The sequence below is a fragment of the Triticum aestivum genome, unplaced genomic scaffold, assembly GCF_018294505.1.
Source record: "Triticum aestivum cultivar Chinese Spring unplaced genomic scaffold, IWGSC CS RefSeq v2.1 scaffold43025, whole genome shotgun sequence".
Lineage (NCBI taxonomy): Eukaryota > Viridiplantae > Streptophyta > Magnoliopsida > Poales > Poaceae > Triticum > Triticum aestivum.
The window spans coordinates 1-8,173 of NW_025227113.1; the positions used below are offsets into that span (position 1 = coordinate 1).

At 53.0% G+C, this 8,173-nt stretch overlaps 1 long non-coding RNA gene across 1 annotated transcript; it reads right to left on the minus strand.

The window, feature by feature from the left end:
- Positions 1–1,944: 1,944 nt before the first annotated feature.
- LOC123172632 (uncharacterized) lies at positions 1,945–4,033 on the minus strand. The gene is made up of 2 exons (XR_006485669.1): positions 2,343–4,033; positions 1,945–2,222 (listed from the first exon to the last, which is right to left on the minus strand). It is a non-coding gene; the product is annotated as an uncharacterized lncRNA (long non-coding RNA).
- Between the last annotated feature and the right edge of the window lie 4,140 nt (positions 4,034–8,173).

Here is an 8,173-nt window from a genome sequence, read left to right on the forward strand (position 1 = left end):
TGCACGTCCGAATTATTTAAAAAAATACTAACCTACTCGGGCCGCCGTGGGCCACCCGAACACGTCCGCCTCTCGCCTTTAAAAGCCGCCAGCCCCACCGGCCCACCCCAGCCCTGCCCCAAACCCTAACCCTAGCACCCGCCCCGCCACCGCCGCCGGAGCCGCCGCCATCGCACCCCGCCTCGCTGCCGACCGTCGCCGACCCCGCCGGAGCCCGCCGCTGCCTCGGTTTTCGCGAGAAAACCGATCGTTTTTTTTAAAACCTAGATCCATTTTTTTATAGATCCGGTTCGGTTTATTTTCAGTTTAGTCTATTTTGCGGATGTTCATCCGTACGTTTGTTTTAATGAATGGTTTTCGTTGTTTAGCCGCACAGAGCGAACGTTCGTTCGTTAGCCTGTTCGTCCGATTTTCTTTTTCTCGGATTTTCCGCGATTATTTCTGATTGCGATTTCTGATCCAATTTTCGTTCTAATATAACTTTTCGCTCGTTTATCGGAATCAGGCGATTCAAGCGCCTGGAGTTCCTTCTCGAAACCCTCTTTCCGTTTAACCAACTCAACAAGTTTTGTCTACTCTAAAATTTGATTTAGGTCCAGATTAGTAAATGAAGCTTGTTTCTTTCGCCGTTTGACTTCCGTTGCTTCGTTTAATTTGATTCTTTTTGCAAACCGGAGTTCTTAAGTTGAACTTTCTGGTTAGATCTCTTATTTGAGTTTTATCTGTGCATTAGATGAGTGCTTATTGAATGCTTGTTTGTTTGCGATAGAGTACCCGGAGTGCGCCGTTTGCTACTACGAGTCTCTAGGTTTCACGGATCATCAGCAAGGCAAGTAACACTTTGATCATACCTCTTTACTACCCGGTTTTATTGCATTAGATCAATCCTCAAACAATTGCATTGGTTAGGATGTGATTTAATATGTGGGTTTTGGGAAGTTGATGAGGTAGTAACTATTACCTGTTTTATTATCAAACATTTGGGAGTTACTTCTACGTTTGCTTATATTGCTATGTTATGCTAGTAGACGTGGATTGGGTGAGTGTATCCATGATAGATGTGAGATTGTCATTTGATGGTTTACTTAAGGTGGCAACTTAAATTCACATCTGCGTGGATTGAGGCACCTGGGGAACCCAGTGTTGCCTGTATTTTTTGGAAATCCCAGGGTATCGTGTGATTCTCCTATGGACCGCCACCCAGGCTCAAAGGGATCATGAGATTATTCATGCTAGAAACTTATGTGTGCATCCACAAGCTACTATGGGCTCTAGCATAGTTGAGTATGTTGTGTGACCTCTTTCGGTGGTAGAATACACTACAAGAAATATGCACGTTTATGACAAAAATTATTGACTGTGATCAAATTGGTCATAAATCTATGACTTTTATTTGCATAATGGTCAAGGAGTGTCCGGGAGGGTCCAAACCCTAGCATTTTTAAGACCATCTATGTCAAAATGTCATGATCCTATTACAGAAAATGGTCATAAGGATCTATAATATTGTTTCTGGACATAATTCAACTGATTATCACTAGTGCAGAGACGCCCTATGCAAACTGTTTTCACCCCCTTTCGGTGACACAATTTTAAACTATCACCTTGCCTGTGTGGGCGATGGGGGGTGGTCTATCGCACACACTACCAAGAAACTGTTTGTGATAGGTGGGTCCATCACACACAATTGAACACAAAAATTGTGTGCAATGTGGATTAGCATCACACACGGTTAGTTCACAAAAACTATGTGTAATGTGCAAGTTATTGCACACGATTAAAGAGAAAAACCCGTGTATGATGTGAATGCCATCACACACAATTGGATCTACAAAACTGTGTGCAATGTGTGATCTTAACAATGTGTTAATTAGTCCTAAAATCAGTTAGACAGTAATCAATTTACTACGATCACCATTTCTTGAAGAAACATAACACAAGACATCACACATTCAAAATCCACTATATGATTTGTTTCCAACAGATACGTAACATCGACATGTTTCAAGCTTTTTCATACAACATACACAAGTGCAAATGTACTATCTCACACCACATGACAGCCAACACATACAACTAGCAATCACATCTAATTACGTCGCCAAGCTTCATCTGTCTCTTGTTCATCCACGACATCAACTACCAAACCTTCTAAGATTTCTTGTTGTATCTCATCCTGAAAAAACAAGAGAAAAGGGTATCAAGGTCAAAAGAAGTACTCCCTCCGTCCGAAAATACTTCTCAGAGGAATGGACGTATCTAGACGTATTTTAATGTTAGATACATCCATTTTTAGTCATTTCTACGACAAGTATTTCCGGACGGAGGGAGTACATGACTACATTTTTATTTCAAGTTAAAGGTAGCGATTTAATCATTCAACACTACAGAAGTTAGTGGCTTATCAGTTCCATGAGCTTCTCAAGAAGTTCTTCGAATGTTGTACTACTCTGTGGGTCGCTGCTTGCACTTGGACAGTGGCAGTAAGAACAAGTCCATTTTGAAACAAAATGAAGAACAACAGTAGAGCATCTAAAGTGCATCTATCCAAAGCATTGGCTTCATACATGTCATTTTTTCATGCACCATACCAGCAAACATCCATAAAATGATCACAAGATACATTACTTAATCAAATGTTCGGACAAGCGAGTATCTTGTCTAGTTGATTCCCATCACATGAAAGCTACAACTACCTACAAGAAGTAACAGAGGATAACCACAATTTTCACCGAACAATGAGGAACAAAAATTTCGGAGCACTATGCTACTAGCATGAAGAAACATCGCATCATAGAGACTGTCTGCTGAAACACACACAGATGTCTCAGTCCTGAATCCTGATGAATATGTATGTGGCATGCATGCCTACACTATCATCAAACCTCTAAGCTATATGTCGGAGTAATGGGCCACGGGTAGGCTGGCCCTAGCCCCAGAACCTTTCAGGACATCGGGACAGGCCGCGCCCCTCAAAGCCGAGTCTCAGATGACGACTCCCAGATGAACCGAGTCTCTGATGACGACTCCCAGATGAGCCGAGTCTCAGATGACGACTCCCAGATGAACCGAGTCTCAGATGACGACTCCCAGATGAACCGAGTCTCAGATGACGACTCCCAGATGGGCCGACTCATGGCCGGCGACTTCCAAAGGAACCGGCTATGGAGAGTCGGCCCACGACTCCACACTCATTGCGGGTACGACCACGGCGTGGCCGTCACCTCCTGCTTGCGAGGAGCCGGCGTGGCTACAGTGTGCCGTACCGCCGGAGATCTCCGGCGTGGCCCGACACTGTAGCCATGCCAGACCTGACCTCGGCCACAGTGCGTGGCGTACTGTGGCCACGATGGCCTACCTATACGGCTCAAAGACGGCGGACCCGCCAGTCAGTGAGAGCTAGAAGACGGCGGATACGCCCAGAAGGCGGCCCCGTGGGAGTCGGCTCCCCGAAGTCGGCCAGCCCCTCTCACGGGTCCCACGCGCCATTAACCAGACAAGATGGGGAGTAACGACAGTGATCGCCCGATAGATGGCGGCACTGTTGCCACGACCCAATGATCAAGCCTGCGTCATCAGAGGCACGGCTACAGTGCCGGACTCGCCGGCGGGGCCCGCGAGTCGGCGGGCCCCATCAGTCGGCGGAGAAGACGGCGGCATGTGAGACAGACGGCTGGGACCCGCGCCCAGCCGGATTACCATTGTATCCCCGGGGGATAGGCCTATATAAACCCCCCGGGGCACCCATGCAAAGGGTTTGCATCCATTAGCCTCAGACCCGATGATATAGGAAGAAGAGGGCTAGCCTTGTCTCCTTCTACCTCCAGAATACAGCTCTAGGAGCAACCTTGTAGTCACTATGCCTTAGTGATCATGCGGAGACCCCGCAGAGCAGCAGTAGGGGTGTTATCTCCCCGGAGAGCCCCGAAGCTGGGTAAGATTCGCCGGCGTGCATGCCTTCGCCTAATCCTGTTTCCTGGCACCGGCGACGTTCTACTCGCTCCCACCATGATAAGCCATCCTTTGGCATATGTCGCACCCAACCCCCGACATTTGGCGCCCATCGTGGGGCGAGGTGCACCGTCGTCCGGAGACCTACTTTGGACGGGAACCCTTTTTCTCCCCCGCGAGCGTAGCCAGCCCGGCACGCCCGATGGCGCTTGCCCCGACGCGCTGCAAAGCGTCGACGACGCCTGCGCGGCGAGCTGCCTCGCTGACCTTCTCGGCGAGGTTAGCATCTCCGACGAGCCTGCATCCGATGCAGGCACGGGCGGCCCGGAAAGCCTCCTCGCGGGCCTCCTCGACCATCTCCACGTCGCCGACGAGCCTGCCGTGGACTTGGAGTCCGTAGGCTCCACCAACCCGATGCTGGTCGACTCCGACGGCGTGTCGCTCGACACGTTCCCCTCCAACGTGGTGATCTACGACGAGCCGCTCCCTCGCGAGGCGAGCGGTGGAAGCGCCATCACGGAAGTGCTCGTCATCAGTCATGGCGAGCGGTCCGGCGAAGGAGCTCATGACCCGCTCGACGCGGTTCTGCGAGACCTAACGGCGCCCATTCTGGAGGACGCTGACGCCGAGACGCTGGAGGCACGCCGCCTTCAGCTTGTCGAAGGCGCGAAGAAGCTGGCAAGCATGAGACGCTTGTCGGAGGCCTACCAACGTGAGATGGATCGCGCTGTGGGCGGCTCGCCAGCGCCGACTGGGCCTAGCCGCCTAGGCGCGGTCCGACAACGCGGCGCGGCCGTCGCCAACCTGTTCGGGGCCGATCGCCCTGTATATGCCACGCCTGCGGAGAACATTCGTGCCGCTCAGGCGGCAGCAGACGAGCTAGACAACTTCGAAGGCGAAGAGCGCCGCCTAATGACCGAGCGAGTCCAGCGACTCCTCAAAGCGGCTGCCGCACAGAACGAAGCCGGTTGCCGCACGGAGGCGCCGCAGCGACAAAATGACGACTTACCTCCCGCTGAGATCAAGGCGCGACGTCTCGGACGCCGACTGGTCGAGTCCGCGGAAGAAAGGAGAAGGATCCGGCTGTCAGCCACAGTCGGACTCGCATCACCATCGAGCGCGACCAAGACGGCCGCCCAAGAGCAGTGGAGCGGCAGGGCGACTACCTGCCTCCCCCACCACGAAGGGAAAGACGAGTCTCCCCACCGCCTATCGATCATCCGACTCTCGGCGACCGCCTCGGCCGTCGAGAGGGAGTTGAAGAGAACGACGCACGCCACCGGATCGACCGACTCCACCGATACCTGGCGCTGGAAGAAGAAGACGAGTTGGGTCCACCCTGCTTTGGGCCCCGCATTCAAGATGAGCCCTTCCCCAAAGGGTTCACGCTCCCCCGAAACACACCCAAGTACACCGGCTCCGTGAAGCCAGAAGAATGGCTGGTTGACTACTCCACAGCCGTCAACATAGCAAATGGCAACAAGCGTGTTGCCGTGAAGTACGTTCCGCTAATGCTCCAGGGCACGGCCCGGACATGGTTGAACAGTTTGAAGCCTCGCAGCATCAACAGTTGGGTCGACTTCACCGAAGCTTTCATCCGCAATTTCACCAGCACGTACAAGCGCCCCCCCAAGCCACGACAACTCTCCTTGTGCGTGCAAGGCCAAGACGAGTCGACACGCGACTACCTCACGTGATGGGGCGAGCTTCAGAACTCCTGCGAGGGCGTGCACGAGGTGCAAGCTATCGAGTACTTCACCGCCGGGTGCAGAGAAGGCACCCTCCTCAAGCACCGGCTCCTCTGCGACGAGCCCGAGACCCTCGACGAGTTGCTGGTCATCGCAGACAAATATGCCACGACCGACTCTTCCATGAAGACAGAGATTCAAGTTAGTGCGACTGGCAAGGTGGCCCCTCAAGCTCCCAAAACTCCGGCCGGAGACACCAGTCGGCGACAACAGCAGAATGATCACAAGCGCAAGGCCCCACAGCCGACTTCCAGCAGTCGGCAGGTCGCGACAATCGAAGACCAACAACCTGAGGGGCAGCCTCTGGCGAAGCGGCAGAAAGGCGGCAAGTCCAACTGGTTGCCAGCCTTCTCTTACGAGCAGACTCTGGATGGTCCCTGCAAGTTCCACAGCGGTGCAAAACCGTCAAACCATACCACCCGAAAATGCCACTGGCTCACCAGAATCGCCAAGGGAGACGGCCTCCTTCCTCCACCGCCTGCTGGGCCGCCGCCTCCACAGCCGCCCCAGCAGCCGGCGGCTAGGCCAGTCGGGGCCGTACAAGATGAATACCCCGAAGAGCATGGAGCTTATGTGGTGTTCACCAGTATGGCTGATGATCGACGCAGCAGACGGTTGCAGCAGCAAGAAGTAAATGCTGTAGCATCAGATACTCCGGAATTTATGCATTGGTCCGAGAAGCCTATCAGTTGGAGCAGAGCAGATCACCCAGAGGTGATGCCGAATCCGGGCTCCTATGCCTTGGTTCTGAGTGCAATCTTGGCCACTGATAGGCGGGTCTCTCACTTCTCGCGAGTGTTGATAGACGGAGGCAGCAGCATCAACATCCTGTACAAGGATACCATGGAGAAATTAGGGATCAAGCAGAAACAACTTCAAAGCAGCCGGACTGCTTTCCACGGCATTGTACCTGGCCTTTCCTGCTCCCCGATCGGCAAGATCCAGATAGACGTCCTCTTCGGAGACAAAGATCATTTTCGCCGAGAGCCAGTCTCGTTTGAAGTGGTGGACCTTGAAAGCCCATACCAAGCGCTGTTTGGCCGACCTGCCTTAGCCAAGTTCATGGCGGTCCCCCACTACGCCTACCTCAAGATAAAGATGCCGAGTTCAAAGGGGATTCTGACCGTGGCTGGCGACTACAAGAAGTCGTCCACCTGCGCGGCCGAGAGCAGTCGGTTGGCCGAGTCCCTGGTGATCGCAGCTGAAAGGCGGCTCCTTGACCGGGTTGTGGCGATGGCCGGCAAGCAGCCAGAGATGTCGCCCGACCCCAAGGAGTCGGAAGCTGATGGTTCGTTCAAGCCGGCTAAAGAAACAAAGAGGATACCTTTGGACCCGGAGCACCCGGAGAGGCACGCTGTCATAGGTACAAACCTAGACAGCAAATAGGAAGGCGAGCTCATCGATTTCCTCCGTGAGAATCGAGACATCTTTGCATGGTCCCCTAAAGACATGCCAGGTGTACCGACGGAATTCGCCGAGCACAAGCTACATGTCCGATCTGATGTGAAGCCCGTCAGGCAGCCCTTGCGCCGCCTGTCAGAAGAGAAAAAAAGAGTTGTTGGGGAAGAGATAGCCCGACTCCTAGCGGCCGGCTTCATTATGGAGGTGTTCTTTCCAGAATGGCTGGCGAACCCGGTCCTAGTGCTGAAGAAGAACAAGCAGTGGCGGATGTGTATCGACTACACAAGCCTCAACAAAGCTTGCCCCAAAGATCCGTTTGCTCTGCCAAGAATTGACCAGGTGATAGACTCCACAGCCAGATGCGAGCTGTTGAGCTTCTTAGATGCATATTCAGGATATCACCAGATCAAGCTGAACCCGGCGGACAGACTGAAGACTGCTTTCATCACGCCGTTTGGAGCCTTCTGCTACCTGACTATGACGTTCGGCTTGAGGAACGCCGGCGCCACCTTTCAGCGTTGCATGCAGAAGTGTCTCCTCAAGCAACTCGACAGAAATGCCCACGTCTACGTGGATGATGTGGTAGTGAAGACGGAAAAGCGTGGAACATTGTTGGAAGATCTCCAAGAAACCTTTGAGAATCTGCGCCGATTCTAGATCAAGCTCAATCCGGAGAAGTGCGTCTTCAGAGTGCCAGCTGGCCAGCTCCTTGGCTTCCTGGTCTCTGAACGCGGCATAGAGTGCAACCCTGTGAAGATCAAAGCCATCGAGAGAATGGAAGTCCCCCGCCGACTATTAGATGTGCAGAAGTTCACCGGCTGCCTGGCTTCCATCAGCCGATTCATCAGTCGGCTGGGCGAGAAGGCTCTCCCTTTGTACCAACTGATGAAGAAGACCACCTTTTTTGAGTGGAACCACAAGGCGGATGAAGCGTTTCTCGAGTTGAAGAAGATGTTGACTACTCCCCCTGTGCTGGCGGCTCCGACTCCCAAAGAGCCTATGCTCCTATACATTGCCGCCACCAGCCGGGTAGTCAGCACAGTTGTCGTAGTCGAGCGCAAGGAGGAAGGCAA